Source organism: Prosopis cineraria, unplaced genomic scaffold, assembly GCF_029017545.1.
Source record: "Prosopis cineraria cultivar Desert tree isolate PC_DT_omini unplaced genomic scaffold, ASM2901754v1 PC14, whole genome shotgun sequence".
NCBI lineage: Eukaryota > Viridiplantae > Streptophyta > Magnoliopsida > Fabales > Fabaceae > Prosopis > Prosopis cineraria.
The window spans coordinates 29237769-29257546 of record NW_026555345.1 but is presented as its reverse complement, the minus strand read 5'-3'; positions in this window follow the sequence as shown (position 1 = coordinate 29257546).

The window sequence follows — 19778 nt, the reverse complement described above, 5'->3', positions numbered from 1 at the left end:
GACCTTATAAATATGATCAAAGGAATAAATATTTTGGTTTATAGTAGTTAAATTGAGCTTTAATTTCCACCAAATTGTATTAATTTGAAATTAGAGTGTGGGTGAAAGTTATTTTGAAAGATTGGGAGCATTATTTTAAAAATTGGACTGCACCAAATGGTCAGACAATTAGATCATCAACTAATGGCTCAGTTTGGAAACAAAATTAATTTCATGATTAAATTAGATTAGTTTGAAGTTGAGTAATTATTGAATCAGCAATAAAAGTTCAACCAAAAAAACTATTTTCACATTTATATAATATGATTTTAAACTTTTTTTTTTAAAGACGGTACTAATGATGGACTCATTTGTTTCAGTTTATTTTATGAAAAAATTACTTATTTTTTAAAAATCTATTTTATGAATGTTAATGATATTTGGCTACACTTTTTAAAATAATCAAAATTCAAAAAATAATCAAATTTCTAATTGTTCTAACTGAAAGCTACTAAAAATAATCTGATGTGATAAACTAAAAAATAATGCTTTAAAAAGGTCAGATACGTCAAGATATCATAAAATTTTAAAATAATTAAATAATAAATTAGTTTTATAAAATAAAAATAAAGATATCATAAAATTTAAAAATAATTAACTAATACTCACTTTTTATTATTGTAACTAAACATAAAATAATAAATTTTTTATAAAATCTCTACAAAATTAATATCCTTTTATAAAATCTCTAAACTATTTAAAATCAATCTCATTTTTTTAAAAAATATTGATGATAACGGACTTGTTTATTTCAGCTTATTTCATGAAAAAAAAATACTTTTTTAAAAATATCTATTTTGGGAATTATAATGATGTTTTTTAAATATTTAAAAATAATTAGAATACAAAAAAATAAGATTTCTTATTGTTTTAAGAAATTACTTTAAGTAACTTTTAAAAATAATTTAATACGATAGATGATAAAATATTTAAAAAGATAGGGTATATTCTCAAATAACATAAAATTTTAGAATAATCAAATAATAAATTATTTTTATAAAAATTTGAAGACATAATAAAATTTAATAATAATTAATTAATAATTATTTTATTATTGTAACTAGACGTAAAATAATATCTTTTTATAAATTTTTTTACAAAATTAATTTTTTTATAAAATTTTTAAACTATCTAAAAATAATTTTTTTTAATCTTAAGCAAATGGGCCTAATATATGCGAATTTGGATATTTTTGAATTTTTTCATACCTAATTTAACAATGATCTGCATACACTGGAAAATTATATTTTCTGGTGTTGTGTTATTTTTTAACTAGACATATGATTGACTTTTATTTCTTATTATATATACAAATATTATATATATATATATATATTTAATATTATTTTTATTTAATTATTACATCACTAGTTCGACTGTGGATCCAACTGGTCAAACCATAAAAATTGAGACTCATTATTTTTTTATTTAACATTTGGTCCAGTTTTTAAAATATTACTTGGAAGGATTCCCAGTTTTTAATTATAGAATAAAATTAATTTATAAAAATATTTGACTTTCTAATTTTATCCTTAACTAAAATAACTGATCACAATAAAATGTACCTATAAATTATGAAGGGGCAAAATTGAAAAAATTACTACTGTGTCTTTGTGCTGTAATCCTATATTTAAGATTAAATAAAATTTAAAAACTTTATCTGATAATTAAAATTTTAGGGGCAGCTTCTATTCTCAGCCGCCTTCTGGACTGATTGGAAATTAAAATTAATTAGAATGAAATTGATTGGACATTAGACATAGGACAAATCGCACTAAGGTCTCTAGAGAAGAAAAAATTACACTCAGAGTTTAATACATTCTGAAATTATTTTATAAGCCTTTTTGTAAATATACTTTGAGGACAAAAGGCACAATTGGTCTCAATAAAAAGAAAGAATTTTAGGTTTACTATCAATAGATAATTACTTGCTAATATGTGAATATAAAGTTATGAAATTGTGGATATATAACTTAAAAAAAAATTAATTATTTAATCTTTATAGCTCTATTCCAATTATAACTCAATCTTTAAATTTTAATTTATTATAACTTAGTCCCTAAAGTTTTGACTTTATTATAAATCAATCCCTGAACTTTACCTCTTGCAATTTAGTTCTTAAAGTTTTAACCTCTTAAACATTGATCCCTATATTTTTAAAAATAAAATTATAAATATTAAAAATATTTTAAAATTTTAATATTTATAGTATTTATAAATATTAAAAGGATTTAATAATTTAAAACACTAGTAATAAATTTTAAAATATTTTGAATCTTTATAATTTTATTTTTTAAAATATAATGATGGATATTTAAAAGGTTGAAACTTCAGCGATTAAATTATTAGAGGCAAAGTTCAGAGACTGATTTACAATTAAATCAAAACTTTAAGAATTGAGTTATAACAAATTAAAATTTAAAAATTAAGTTACAACAAAGTCAAAACTACAAGGATCAAATAATTAATTTTTCTATTATAAAAATTTAAACTTGCTATTATGATGAACCTTAAATCATAAACTTTAACTTATAAATAGATAAATACATACTTGTGAATATTCAGACTTTAAGTTGTAAATTTGTGAACTTGATCAATATGAATTTGTCAACTTTGAATGAAAATTTTACTATCAATGAACAAATACTTATTAATATTTGATCATAAATTTATAAATATGTGAACATCTTGTTGCAAAAATCTAAACTCTCTCTCCTTGCCTTTTCTTACTAGGGATAGTTTGTCTTTCCTTTTTAAAATATATTTGCCAAAAAAAAAAACCTTTGGCCCGCTGAAAAATTTTAGAATGTATTTAGTTTTAAGTGTAATTTTTTTCCCCTGAAGACTCCATGTGCGATTTTCTCATAGAGCTCCATCGGACAAAACTACAGTTCTCGTTTCATTTTAACGTTAGACCCCAACGTATGTCATTTTACCTAAAATACCCTTCTTTTAATCAGGGACCTCAATGTAAAATTAATAAGGATAATTTGAAAATGAAATTAAAATTAAAGGTGTAGTAAAAAATTAATAATCAAGAGTGGGGAGGCTAACGTGTAACTAAAAGATGTGGAATCTGGCCCAAAAAAAAAAAAAAACCAAAAGATGTGGAAAGGTCAGACAAAGAGAGTGCGTGTGAAACATGCCCTGCCATTTTGGCACAGAGTGAGGCCGAAGCTGCTAACTTTAGCTTTCAAATACTGAAAACCATGTGACTCCCCACACTTGTCTCTTTTACCGACTTTCTACTTTCTTCCACTTGGGCTTTCATTCTCCTGGCCCATTCGTCATAACTTTATAAATTATGAGCAAAATGTAAATATTGATTCAATATTAATATGTTTATGTGTAAATATTCTAAATTTTTTCTATTGTTTCAGATTCTACTAGTTTATCTCATTTATAATATTAGTTCATTTATTTTTAATATGTCTAAAAAATGATAAATTTATATTAACGATGTTAAATATGTTGACCAGTGTATGTATTTAAGTGGAATTATAGTTCAGCGGAGTACAACATGAGGTTATTGTATCAAATAAGGGATAAGAAAACATCTTTCTGTTTGTTTTCCTGACAACTTCTTGAAATTAGGATGAAAATGATGGTTCAGGAAGAACTCGGCTCCTCTCCACTGAACTAAGTCCTTCGCTCCATCAAGATGGACAAGATTTTTATTTAGATTTAATGTCAACAGTTAAAATTTTAATCTTTTAATTTTTATATTTATTAAAAATATATAAAATTTATAATTTTAATAAATTTATTTATCATTATTCTAAATTGTATAGATTGTCAGATTTAATCTGCACTTCTAATTTAATATTGAATTTTGTTATAACTGTTACTCCTTCCGTTAAAAAATATAAGGTATTTTTTAAGGTGTTAAATATTAAAAATATTAAATATTTTTAATCTTTTGAGGTATAATAATTCCTTTTTTCTCAAAAAGACACTTATTGATGGACGACTTTATATCTATTGTAGCATGTTTAATAGGAAAAAATATAAAAAGATAAAATTAGTTGGAAAATAAGTAATTACTTTATTAAAGTGAAATTTGGTTAAAAATGCTTTACATTTTTAAATTGAGGAAATATAAATCAACTATCCAAATTGGTTTAGTACAGTGAAAAATTAATATTAAATTTTTTCCAATTTTTTATTTTTCTAAATATAGTATTAAAAATAAAAATAATCTTCTAACAAGCACTTTCCAATTTTTTTAAAAAAATTATAAGTTAAAAATTTTAAATTTGCACTATCCAGAGTAAATTTGAATAGTTTATTTTATAAAAAAAATTTAATACTCCATTCATTTAATGATATAATGAATTTTTTGAAGGGTTTGGATTTGATATTAAAAAATATAAAGTATTTTTAATATTTTAAGATAGAATTATTATCAAGAGTGCCCATAATAAATTACTTTACATTTACTTTAAAGTGAAACACTCTAATAGATAGAAGTAAATATAAAAATATATTATTATTTTAAAAATAATTAATTACTTTATTAGTGGATAATATTTAATTAAAAATGCCTCATATTTTTTAATAGAGTGAGAACTAAATTTAGACTATCTAAATTAAATTTGAACTATTTAATAATAAGCATATTTATTAAAAATTTTAAAAATTGTATTTTGATAAAGATAAAATTAAAATACGAATAAAAAAAACTTTAAATTTAGAGCATTCTAATTTAATCTCAAGAATCCAGATCTTATCCAATCTCCGCAATCAGCATAGGGCAGCTGAGGACTCAGCTGTAATAAATCCGTAGAGAAAAGTCCGGGTATGATTCGCGGGGATGACCATCATCCAACATGGATCTGATTGATTGTGGGAATGAAAGCAAATTCCTGACAAGTCAAAATTCCTGTATAGAATATTTGGCACATTAGTGATTAAATTATTTTATAAACTTTAAATTTAATAATATTATAAATTTTAAATTTTTTATAATATAAATTATTTTGTTAATTTTTAAAATAATATAATCTATAATTTTTGACTCTTTTATCATAATTTATTTTATTTAATTTTTGAATTTATTTTTTTTATAATTTTTAAGTTAACTATCAGTTAAAGGTACTTTGTGTTAAATATAGTGAAAAGATTGTATCGTTTTTAAAAAATTAAAAAAATAATTTACACAATAAATAAATTTAAAATTTATAGTATTATTGAACTTAAAGTTTAAAAAATAATTTATTTATTTATCTTAGAATATTTTTATTATTTTATTAATATTATTATCATTGTTACATTGTTCAAAAATATTTTATTTTCTTTGTCCTTCACATAATAATCACAATTTTCTTATGCCAGTTTTTTTACCTCATTCTCTTTTCTATCATATTTTCATAAAATATTTCTCATCCACAAAAAATGATCTAACTTGGTCATTTTCTTAAAATAATTAAAAAATCATCTCTTCCAAACAAATAGTCATGACATGCTTAGTTGAAGTTGGGAATTCATCCAGCATCAAAATTTCTATGAGGAAAGACTTATTGGAGTATATAATCAACCGGATTCTATTTAAAAATTATAATTTTAATAAATTTTATGAATTATAAGAACCATATAATTAATAAATGTTGTTAGCTAGATATGAATATGAATATGTGGCAAGTTATCTTATATTCAACATAACACTTCATCATTCTTTGGCCCCATCACAATTTTTTACACCAGCGATTAAATTGTAAGTGTCTATATAAAGATTAAAATTGGTTTAAATTAACTATCAAAGTTGAATAATTTAACTTTTTTTTTGGCCAACTGAAAAATTTTGACTTTAAAACTTTAATTTTAGTTGGTATATAGACAAAGAGTTAAAAATTTGAAAGCAATTTCCAACAAAAAATTAATTTAATTGGTAAAAATTATGATATCTGAAGTTGTGAGTTTGGCTCATGATAATCAATAAGGGTTTGATCAATAATCCACAAGATTGTGGAATTAAATTTTACTCTGGATATGAGAATTTTGTTAATAAATAATTTATAAATATTCCTATGTAAATACTTTCTCAGTTTAAAGATATGCCATAATTATGGTAAACTCTCTTGACTCCACTCACCTTTGAATTTTTTTTTTTTTGGGATAGAAAAAGAGGTTTTCCCTGATCTTAAGTCCATGCACGAAAGCCTCCCTCACCAAACCATTTGAAATTAGAGTGAAAAAGATGCATGATGGACAGTGACGATTGGGATGTGTCATGTTGATGATGGAGTATTCTTCTCTTTACCTTGTTTTGGGAAGACTTGGACTCATAATTTTACAATAGAACGAACGTGTAACGTACATTAGCCACGGTAGGGTGCCGGGAGGGGCGGTGGTGGTGGTTTTTCTTATGCATGTTTCAGTGTAATTTATTATTAGAAATGTATTGTTGGCGCTGGTAATACTAATTTTATTTTTGTAATGAAATATAAAAAAACTAATTTTATTTTTCACAAAACAATCGCAGTGTGATGCTAAATAATAGAAACTAAGGTCTTATTTGATTACTAAAAAGGAATGTAATAGAATGTATTGAAAAAATTAAGATAAAAACAAACTAAAATACTAAATCACATTTACTTCTATAATAAGCATGATAAAATTTATTAATATGTACTACAAATGTCATAATCATTAAACCCTCTCAAATACTCATGAATCATGATTTTCAATTTTATAAACTAAATAATCTCTCCCCTCACGAATATACTTATCTATTTTTTTGATCATTTTATTTTTACCTTTATTTTTTCAATCAATTTCATGAAATTTTTTTAGTAAGCAAATGAGAATTTAGAGAAATAATAATTTCTCACTTTTGAAATGAAAGATTAATGCATATTGTAATTTCATGGTCTAAAAATTACAAACTCTCAACAATGATATCTAAAAATACTAACATATTCACTACCCGTGAGAATCATCACTACTATCCAGCATTATCAACCAGTCTAAGGAATGTCGATGGGTTTTCTCAAATTGTTGTCAATGGGAGGGAGTTCTCTGCAATAACCAATCTGGCCATGTCATAATGGTTTCCCAAAATTTCGTGATTTCCCAAAATTCCATTTGCGAAGTGAGATTATTGTATCGCTGATAGAGTTACAATACCTGACTTATTTAAACCTTAGTTTCAATTATTTTGAAGATAGCTCCATCCTTGAATTCCTTGGCTCTCTAAGCAACTTGCTGTGCCTTGCTCTCTATGGGTGTGGTTTAAGTGGAAGTAATTTTCCAAGCCAACTTGAGCTTCTTTCACATTTGCAATTTGTTGACCTCTCGTGAAATAGGGTTGTAGGAGCAATGCCTTGTCAACTTGGAAATTTGTTACAATTGCAATATCTTGATCTACTAGAGAATCATCTTAGTGGAGTAATACCTTATCAACTTGAAAGTCTCTCATAATTAAGGCATCTTGATCTCTCAGAGAAGAGAATAGTCTTACTGGAGCAATGCCATATCAATTTAGAAATCTCTCATAATTGCAGCATCTTATACTTTTATTAAATCGTCTTATTGAAACAATACCTTATCAACTTTGAAAATCTCTCACAATTGCAATATCTTGACCTTTCAACCAATGGTGTTATCGAAACAATACCTTATCAACTTGCAAACCTTTCTAAACTCTACAGGTTTGCTCATAGTCAAACAAGAAAATGGTGCTACACGAGTGGCTATTTGGTCTTACTTCTTTGACTTATCTTACATTGAGGAGTATAGATGATCTCAAATATTCTCCTAAGTGGGTTGCAAATAATTGCAAAGCTACCAAGCTTAAAAGAACTAGTCTTATGGAGTAATGGTTTTTTGTATCGGTATATTCTTTCCATACCCTATTTAAGATTCAATTACTCTTCTCTTTCTAAATTAGATCTAGTAGGGAATTTTCTTCAAGTCGCCTACAATATTTCATTAGATCTTAAATATTAGCTCCAACCTTGTTAAGCTTAATCTTACAAAAAACAACTCAGAAGGTCCCATCCTACATGAATTTGCTAGCACCATGAATTCTTTTGAAAACCTAGACCTTAGTCTTAATAACCTCAAGGTGGATTAAGATCTATAGGGAATATTAGTTCTTTATGTTCTTTGCAACACTTGGACTTGAGATATAACCAAATCACCGGCACACTTATTAGCCTTTCCACATTCACATCTTTAAAGAATTTTGACATTTTGAGGAATCTCTTGAATGGGACAATACCTAAAGATTTGCAATTTCCCTCTTCACTAGTGTTTTTGGATATTCATTCCAGCTCCTTAAAAGGCATTCTCAAGAGCCCATGTATTGTCGATATGCACAATTTAAAATTTTTAGACCTATCTGACAACTCATTGACTTTGAGATTTCACCATAATTGGGTCCTACCATTTCAATTAGAAGCCATCGATGTGAGGTCATGCAAGTTGGGTCTTGATTTTTCAGAATGGTTGCAAACTCAAAATAATTTCATAGAACTTGACATTTTAAATGCTGGAATTTTGTGTTCTATTCTGGAGTAGTTTTAGGGTTTGTTGACTCTAGCTTAAAAACTTGAATATTTCATGCAAAAACATTTCTGGTACAATACCAAATGTTGTCATAGAATTTGCTGAATGCCTTGTTATATCTTGCTTCAAATCATCTTGAAGGTCCTATCCCAAAATTCCTACAAAATTTAGTAGCTGTTTTTTTTAGTTAACTAATAGTTTTTTAGAGCTTCACCTTTTTTTATGTGCAAATTACAAGACAAGTCAAGACTTGTGGATATTAGATCTGTCTGATAGTCAATTATATGGACAACTTCCTAATTTTTGGGGTCCTTTCAAGTCATTAATTTTTTTTAGACTTGAATAACAACAATTTCTTTAGGGAAACTCCTACAACTGTTGGTTCTCTACAATATCTTGAAGTACTAATGTTGAGAAACAATGGGTTTATTGGAGAGTTGTTTATTATTTTAAGGAATTGCTCAAATTTAGTACTTCTTGATATATGAGAAAACAAGTTCTTTAGACATATGCCTTCATAGAGTGGATTGATTTACATGAGCTGGAATATTTAATCTTACGAAATAATAATATTTCTATAAGTTTGCCAACTAATCTTTTCTATTTGTCAAATCTGATAGAATTAGGGCCATAGTGAAAGAATTAAAAATTTGAAATTCCCAATGCCATTCATGAATCGGACATTGTTTAAGTTATAGTAGATAGAACTTTACCTTTACACTTACCAACTTAAAGATCTTTTCGTTTGAATTTAAAGAACTAAATCTCCACGACTAGCTCCCTTTGCATGTATCCACACGAACAACTTTCCTACTCCAACAATGTTTTATTGCTTCAAAATTCCAACGTCTGTTTGTTCATCACCAAGATTGAAGAAGTCACGATCTCCTTCTTTTGTCATACGACATTTCTCTCTTTTCTCTTAGGGTGAAGATGGCTCTCTCTTCTTTTCATTATCAGCCTTCTTACTGAAAAACCTTAACCTCTATTCTTATATAGATGTTGGCATCTAATTTTTGAAGAGATATTTGAATTTAATAAAGATTAATTTCAAAGATTTGATTTCTCCATTAATCCTTATTAATTTTAAAATTAGATTAAATAGGTTAGTTTAAATTTAGATCTATCCAATAGATTAATTTAAACTATTTTATTTAATCCATTTAAGAGTCAACTAAAAACAAATGTAATTTATTTTCATGAATTAAATTTGATATCATATCTTATAAGATTTTTTCCAACTTAATTTTATCTCTTAAATTCAAATTTCAAAACTTATATGATATATTTCTATATCATATTAGAAATTAAATTTATCCTATTTTATAGAAATAAATTTAATACTAATATAATATAATATTATAATGATATACATATAATGTATATATTATATAACAGTAAATTTGAATTTTATATTATATATATGTATGAATATTTATTACATAAATACACACACACATATAAATATAAAACTTATTCACCTTAACTTAAAATGTTGTATTCATTGAATCCAAACACAAATTAGATTCAATAAATCTTGATATTATAGCTTAAGTTTAGCCATTATTATATGTGACCCTGTAAATACATATGAAGTTGGCAGTGGGTTAATAGCATCATTAATATATAAGCAGGCTTCCAGTAAGACAATGCAACTACCTGATTATATAGGAATTGATGATTCGATACAACCTGTAATACAATCATATTATATTCCTTTTGTCATGTGATATTTTGGTCAAATATGAGGCATGAAAACATCATCCTCCTTTATATGACCATTATTTTTTCAATCTTTAAGTAAACTGACTATAGAAATAGAAACCCTTTTTCATTGTAAAATGGCCATGCATTTCTTAGTTTCACTTATCAAAGTGTCCATTGACATCTCTCTACTAATGCGAGAGACAAATTTTATCTCAACCATTCACATTTATCTACATAGAATCCACAAAACTCAATCACAGTCTTTATGATTACTTGATTAAAGGTGACTTTTGACTAAATCCAAGCTTAGCGATCTTTATATAGGAATTCATGATGATCTTAAGTCAAAGGGTTTGGTGATATGGTTATATATGAGATAAATTTATGACTTGATTCATGCAACTTTCTCATGGTAGGTTAGTTAAGGATCTTATGCTCTCACAAATGCCTATGATTTTGATTCATATTTTCATACATCGATCAAAATTATACTAGTCTTACTTTATCTTTATTTGCATAAAGATGATTTACTAGAGACATTTAGAATAATTACTACAATTTATCAATACTGAAAGAGGCTATATATAACGCTTTCTGTATAGTGGTTATTAAAAAAATCACTATAAGTTGAGGTAAGATTTATGAAAAAAGACTATATAACAGTTTTTTAAAATAACCATTGTATAATCTTGAGACTATAAAGCAGTTATTTTGAATAATTGCTTTAAAGTCTCTTTTTGATTTTTTTTTCTATAGAACATACATCATTCTTTTAAAATAATAGTTGTATAGTCTTGAGGCTATATAACGGTTATTTAAAAAGAATCACTATATAGTCTCTTTTACAGCGGTTATTTAGAAAGAACCGCTAGAGACTATATAAGGGTTATTTAGAAAAAACCGCTATATGATCTTTTTTCTTTTTAAATTTTTTTTCTAAGACTATGTAGTGGTTCTTTCTAAATAATTGTTGTATCATCTTGAGACTATACATTAGTTATTAAAAAGTATAGACTTTTTAATTGTTATTAAAAAATATTTTTTAATCACGCACTAAAAAAATTAGTAAATCACAGACTTTTTTTCCTTTTACAAATTAAGTAGGGATGATATAAGAGAAAAAAATTATATTATACAGTTTAAAAAAGTTAGTTAACCATAATAATTATATTTGAAAATAAAAAAAATTAGACTAAAATGCCCTATATTAATCAACATAAGCATGAATTAATTATTTCTCGTTAATGTAAATTATAAAGGGTGATTTAAAAAATATGTGATAAATGCTTATTGAAATAAATGATTTTACTTATATAAAAAAAGTAAAAAGTGATAGTTTTTTTTATAAATAAAAATAGAGGGAGTATATGTTTGTCATATATTGTGCATAATTATCTTACAACCATGAAATAATATCTATAGTCTAGAGGGTTTGAGAAATTCATATAACAGGTTGATCATAAAATGTCTCGATCCTTTTAATTTATAATTTTGGTTCCTCTATCTGGGGTAAAAATGTAACATCATTTTCTGTTATCCTTAACATCAAGAAAACTAATTTGTTCCTTATTTTTTCTAGGAGAAACTAGGGTGAACATCTTCAAGATTGAGATCGAACTACATGCTGAGCAGAAGTGCGTGGACAGCTAAGGGTTTGCAGTAAAACCAGTATAAAAATTTGCAAAGATCAAGAAATTATTAATTACTAAATTGAATAATCAAACTTTAGAGCATGTTGTTCTTGAGCTCTAATACTATGCATTGCTCTGTACTGTTTAGTTTATGGTGCTATCATAATGATATCAAACAGTGGCAACCATTACAGTGGAAGTTCATCAGATGCTGCTCTTAGTTTTAATTTCATGTTCTAGAAGAATGTACTATTGAGGAAAGCTCAAGAATTTTGTTCAAATGTATTGATCCTTGTTCATTACATTGGAGAAAATTATATATGGATCTTAAATTACATAGCTTTCCTTAGAAACAAGAAAAAAACTAGGAATAGCAAGAGCATATAATAGACATTAGATATTTCATTTTATGTGGAAAGACTTGGTTAAAACTTGATGTAGCGTTAATTATATTGATTTGCTGAAAGTATTGTGCTCATTATGTGATGTGTTTCTATGGCTCATGCCTTGAGGGTCTCAATAAATATATACCCATCTCTCAGGAGTCAGAGTAGCAGAGGCTTCATCCTCTGTTTCTGTTTTCTATTTCTTTAAAATTATAAGTGGAGCTTTTCTTTAAGCATTGTACATTATGTCTTATTCATGGTTTAATGGCTCTAACTTATGACTTTGACAATTATAATTTCTTGCATTTTTCTTCTGTAAAGGTGAAGAGAAAACACTATTAATTCCTTATATGAAGCAAAACTAAGCTAAAGCTCATTATTCGAGACTTAATTATTAAGCTAATTACTAATACTGAATATATTCTATCATCCTAAGTAAATTATTTTATCTATAAACTAATAAAATAGCTCCAAGCTTGCTAAGAAATTTCTGGTAAACATAACAAGAGTTTTTAAGAAACTAATTTTGGTCATCAGTTGAACTTTCTTCAATGAAGTGTTCAAAGTCATCTTTATTAAACAAATTGGTCAAATCCACTAGCATGCCTAGGAATAGGGTCAAAGTCATCTTTATTAAACAAATTGGTCATTTAATTCTTATATATGAAGCCGGTCAATTACATCACCAAATTTTGCTTTTATAAAATTAGAATGAAAGTGATGTTGATCGCAAAACTATAAGGCGCATCGGTGACAGATTGTATTATCTTAGATTATATATAATATATTCTTCATGGTATTTCACATTGCTTTGAAATTAAAATGATATATAGTAAATCATGTTGTGGCAGTAGTAATAAACTATACTTTTTCTTTGCCATATTTTCAATTAAGCTTGAAGCTTGGGTTTGGGGTATTAGTTATAGACTACATTTTTCCATACCTTCTTGCGAGGGAGACTTTTTTGTTCTTACATCTTTAAAGTCTTCGAGAAATTAAAGCTGATCTCAACAAATTGCTTTTGAAATTGGGTGCAAAATGACATTTGATCGTAAAACTAAGAGCATCAATGACAGTGACAGATTACATATATTATTTACTATATTATAGATATATAAATACACACACACAATTTAATTTAATAAGTAAATCTGCCAATAAATACATAATAACAAATAAAATGTGCTTTCAAGAATCATTAATTTACATTCTCCAATCAAACAAGTCAGATTTACACTTTCATTTCTATTTTGCAGCGGGAAAATTATAAGATGATTTATTTTGTCTATTCTTCCATATATGCACATAACGCCCATAACATGATATTGTGTCTTCAGATATTTTAACATTTTTTTGTTTTAGCTTTTTAAAATGTAATGACACCAATTTTTTATTATGGGAAAAAAGGTTAAACTTAAAATACACACACACACATATACAGAGGATATCTAGAATCCAGTGAGCCTTGTCAAATATTCTTTTAACTGAGTTCACATAACTGGTAAGCATCCCCATCACAGCATATGGTATCGTTTATTAAAATAGTTCAAAGCCAGTGATTAAATGGTTAGCAATTTTCGTAAAGAAATCTATGGTAACAAGCACTTCAACTGTTTAACTAATTAATTAAGGCCTAGCTACTGATCTAATTAGTGGTAGGTTGTGAATAATTTTGAAGGGGAAACAGGGATCATGTCTCAATTCTCAAGAAAAATGTCGCCCCAGTTTTGAAATAAAAAATTACGTATGAGAAGGCCCAGAAAGAAGGTGAATTTCTTCTACATAAAAACTGACATACTGTGAATGAAATATCTATATAAATAGATATTCATAACCATCAAGTCACCGCGGAATAGCATTATATCACATTCCAAAAGAATTGTGAAGAGGATGTGCGAGGGTTTTGTGAAACTGATTGTGTCATCTATTATACTGCTTGAGTCATGGGTACTCGTCATAGCTCCCAATACTTAGAAAGTTACTGGTACTGAGATCGAATGCATAGAGAAGGAGAGGCAAGCCTTGCTTCACTTCAAGGCTTCCTTTGGGAATAACTCTAGCATTTATCCATGGTCTTCATGGGGTAGCCAAAGAGATTGCTGTCTATGGGAGGGAGTTTACTGCCATAACCAAACTGGCCATGTCCTAATGCTTCACCTTGCCGATGATGGGGACCAACCCTTTTTGCCAGGTAACATTAATACATCGTTAATGGAGTTGCGATACTTGATGTATTTCAACTTTAGCAACAATCAGTTTAGAATCAATAATAATATGCTTGAAATCTTTGGCTCCCTAAGCAGTTTAAGGTATCTTGATCTCCAAGGGTGTAATTTTGGAGGAAATATTCCAACTCAATTTGGTCATCTTTCACACTTGAAATATCTTGATCTCTCATGTAATTTTCTTGACAAAACAATCCCTTATCAAATTGGAAATCTTTTACTATTACAACATCTTGATCTCTCAAATAATTTTTTAGAAGGAGCAATACCTTATCAACTTAGAAACCTTTCTCACTTGCAAAAGCTTTTTCTTAGATGTGATCTCTTTTGTCATGATGACTTTCATGATAATCTCAATATTGCCAATCGTGAGTGGTTATCTAATCTCACTTTTTTGACCCATCTTATGTTGGGTAACATAACCAATCTCAAAAATTCTCACAAGTGGCTGCAAGTGATTGGAAAGTTGCCAAGCTTGAAAGAATTAATCCTTCCTTACAATGGTCTTTTAGATGAATATATCCTTTCGTTACCCTCTTTAAAATTCAATTCTTCTTTTTATAAATTTGATCTATCTAAAAATAACTTCATCTCATAAATAATATTCCATTAGATAAAAAATGTGAGCTCTAATCTTGTTGAGCTCAATCTCTCAGGGAACCTCTTAGAAGGTCCCATACCATATGAATTTGGTGGCATCATGAAATCTTTAGAGACTTTAAACCTTAGTTCTAATCAATTTAGGGGTGGATTTACACCCTTAGGGAGTATATGCACATTATGTTTATTATCTCTACATCATAATCATGTGAGTAAAGACTTTCTAACAATTCTTGAAACTTTGTCTAGATGTGCCAACTCTGCTTTACAGTGCTTAGACCTACATGATAATGAAACCACTGGCACATTAGTTAACCTTTCTACATTCACATCTTTAGAAACATTCGACATTTCAAGGAATTTGTTGAACGGGACATTACCTGAAGATCTTCAATTCCCTTCTTCATTAGTATTTCTAGACATCCACTCCAACTCTTTGAAGGGTGCTCTTACTGAGTTTCATTTCAATAATATGTCTAACTTAAAATTTTTGTACCTACATGACAACACTCTCTCTATGAGTTTTAACCATGATTGGGTTCCATCATTTCAACTACAAGCCATATATATGAGATCCTACAATTTAGGTCTCGTTTTTCCCAAATGGTTGCAAACTCAAAATAATTTCACCCACCTTGATATTTCCAATACTAGAATATCAGGAGGTATTCCAGAGTTGTTTTGGGATTTGTTGTCACCAAATCTTTTGGAGTTGAATATTTCATCAAATAACTTTTCTGGTACCATACCAAATCTTCGCAAAAGATTTACTCAAAATCCTACAATAAATTTGGCTTATAATCATTTCGAAGGTTCAATTCCACAATTTTTACGAAATGCTCATACCCTCCATCTATCAAATAACAAATTCTCAAAGCTTCATCCATTTTTATGTGTAAGAAATATCACAAGTGATTTCATGATAACATTAGATCTCTCTAATAATCAATTATCAGGACAACTTCCTGAATGTTGGGGTCATTTCAAATCATTATTCATTTTGAACTTGGGTAATAACAATTTGTCTGGAATATTTCCTACCTCAATTGGTTCTCTACAAAGTCTTCAAATATTAATAATGAGAAACAATAGGTTTATAGGAGAGTTGCCAGTTACCTTGAAAAGTTGCTCGAAGTTATTAATGCTTGATGCAGGGGGAAACATGTTATCAGGACCTATACCTTCATGGATTGGTATTGGATTGCATGAGTTGGAAATTCTAATCTTACGAAACAATAACTTCTCTGGGAGTTTATTGATGCATTTATGCTATCTATCAAGCATTCAATTCTTGGATGTGTCACTGAACAATCTATCTGGACAAATACCAACATGCTTCAAAAACTTTACCATGATGGCTGAAAGGAGTACTCTTTCATATTTGATGGCCGGTGTTTTGCAAACAAGTGAGAGGACAATAGTGGACTTTTCTGATGACTTAGATGCTTTGTTGACATGGAAAGGTACAAACCGACTTTTTAAGCATAAGCTATTGTTAAAAGGCATTGATCTTTCGTCCAACCAATTGATTGGAAAAATTCCAGTGGAATTAGGAATTTTGGTTGAATTGATATCCTTAAACTTATCAAGAAATCAATTAGAGGGAAAATTTCCTTCAAAGATTGGACAATTAATATCATTAGACTATCTTGATTTGTCAAGAAACTATTTATTTAGTCAAATTCCTTCTACCCTTTCTCAAATCAATCGTCTTTCAGTGTTAGATTTATCATATAACAATCTTTCTGGAAAAATTCCAGTTGGCACACAATTACAAAGTTTTAACCTCTCAAGTTATGAAGGGAATATTGACCTTTATGGAAAACCACTTGAGAAAAAGTACAATAAGGAAGGAAAACCTCAAGAACCTCGTAAATCCCAAGAAGATCTTATGCACCCAATTCTCTCTAAAGAGTTTTATTGGAGCATGGCATTTGGATTTATCATTGGATTTTGGGGGATTTTTGGCTCCATACTTTTTAATCGCTCTTGGAGGCATACCTATTTCATGTTCCTAGATAATTTGACAGACATCATTTATGTTATGGTCATATTGAATATGACTAAGTTCAACAGAAGGCTTAGAGTTATCAGGTAACAATTATTTTTTTCCTTAATTCTTGTAATAAATTCTGCACGTACATATTGTAGATTTTAACTTTGTTAGATTAATTATTATATATATTCATGCTTTTAACTTGGTTTTTATACATAATATATACTACTGGTAATAACCTTTTTTTTACTACATGTTAAAGAAGATATTCTATTTAATGACCAAGCTTTTGCATTGTTTAATTGTCATTTAATTTTTAATTTCAAATTAGGAATCCTTGTGTCTACATATAAACCATTATTAAAATTTTTAGGTTAATATGTGTCATTGAGATTTCAATAATTTAAGGTTTGTAATTATCATTAATGTTCTTATTGAGTTCTTAATTATCATTTTCTCATTTTTTATACAGTTATCTATATTTAATACTAGCATTGAGCATGGTTAAATTTTTCAATCCTTAACGTTCAAGGAAGAAGCCATTAATTTTACAATGAAAAAATAATCTATAGTCTATAAAGGGTTTGCGAATTAATGCATAAAATGTCTCGAATATCCTTTTTAATTTTTACATCTGGCTTCTCTATTTGTTTGTGAAAATGTAAATATTATTTTTTGCTTTCCTTAGTTTGTTCCTTGGTTTTTGCAGGAGAAATTATGGTGAACATCTTCAAGCTTAAGGTTAGACTGCATGATGATGAGCTGATGTGACGTGGACAATTAAGGATTTGCAGTGAAACCAGTATAAAAAATTGCAAAGATATATTAATTATTAATTACTAAATTAAATAACCCAACATTAGCTAGCATATTGTTTAGCCCCCTAAAATACTTTGTTTTGGTTTTGATGTAGTGTTTGTTTATAATGTCTTAATATATTGATGTCAAATAATGGCAAACCATACATCATAGAGCAAGTTCATAAGATGATGCTGATATTTGCTTTTGCTTCATGTTCTGGAAGAATGAATTAATATTGATGAAAGTTGAAGAATTTTGATTGAAATAATAGCTTCTTTACGTAAGGGTACCGATGTAGAAGTGAATCGAGAACGCATATGAATTGGAAGAAAGTATAGGGGCGCGTGATCTCATATGCACATGCTTCAATTTATGTAATTTCCATCATCATATGTAATAAAAAGAGTATAATAGACATTAGATATGTCACGTTTTGTGTGAAAGACTAAGCATAAACTTGATCTATGACTTTCGGTTGTATTAATTTCTTGAAAATCTTGTGCTCGTTAATTATGATGTGTTTTTACGGTTCCCAAAGAAGCAGGGGAGGCAGGGGTTTCATCCTTTGTTTTTGAATTCAGGTGAGAGCAACATGTTGTGGTTCTGCCAAATTTTAAGAGTAGATGTGGGCAAGTTGCATGTAGTGGTGAACCATTTCAAGTTGGGAGAGAGGGTTCTCTCCATTTTTTAATCATCCTTTTTTCTCCACTTCTCTAATCATAAGCCTTAGGGTATGTTTGGTTTGAGGAGATTACTTTGTTCCCCCTGTTTGGGTTGTAAAAAATTTTCCCTCCCCTCTCTTCCAAAATTTGGGGATAAGGAAGGGAGAGGTATAATATTGTTATGCTGGAACTATTATAATCCTATTTTGATTTGACAATTTAAAATGTCTCTTCCTCTTTACTCTTCCCACCTTGCACTGCTATTGTTGCTTCCTCTAATTAGGTTATTGTCTGTGTTAGGGATAAGATCTTTTTGCCAAGGCTCCCTCCTTTCATTTTATTTTTGCTATTTTTCTGTTTTTTTGTTAATAAACTTATTGCTTGCTTATACTTTTGTTTTATAAACTACAACTAAATTATTATTGAATGTATTATTGACAATATATGTATATATATATGAACTATGGATAATTATATATTAAAAATATTAGTAACTATATTTTATAAAGAAACAAATAATTTTACTAAGATAAGGGTAAAATTATCTATTGATATTTTATTTTTTTTCCCTCTCTTTTTGAACCAAATAAAGTATCATCTATCTCCTCTACTAAAACCCCTCCCCTTTTCTTAAATCAAATAGACCCTCAATTAAATCTATAACTAAAATAAATTCATTTGATATCAATGGTGATTATTAGAAAGTGGAAGGAAAAGAATGATAAAGAGATGGAGAAGCTCTTCTCTCTTGAAGCTTCTATCATACGTTAGAAAAGTTTATTGATACATAGTCTAGCACTATAAATTATTGAGCTTCTTAATGGGGCTCTTGGCTAATCTTTTAGAGTATCAACGGGTGGTGATTGAAGAATAAAAGAGAGGCAAGAAGAAAGAGAGGAGAAGAGTTGCATGTAATAAATGAGAAAAAGCAAGTGTTTGGTGAAAGGAAGATAAAAAGGTTGTAAAAAATAAAAATGACTTGAAAAAAGAGAGTCAAAAAGTCAAGTAGTACAATATAGAGTATATTGTAATTTGAGTGTACAATAAACTTTTATTTTCACGTCAATCCCTCTTCTCATTTCTTTGAGTCTTTTGGGCCTGTCTTGCTTATAAATCCAACATTAACCACCTAATGACTCCATTTCAGCCAACCAAAGTGAATCTCCAGTTGAAACTTTTAATTTACAGTTTCCTTGTATGGCAATGTTCTTTTTTTCTTTTTC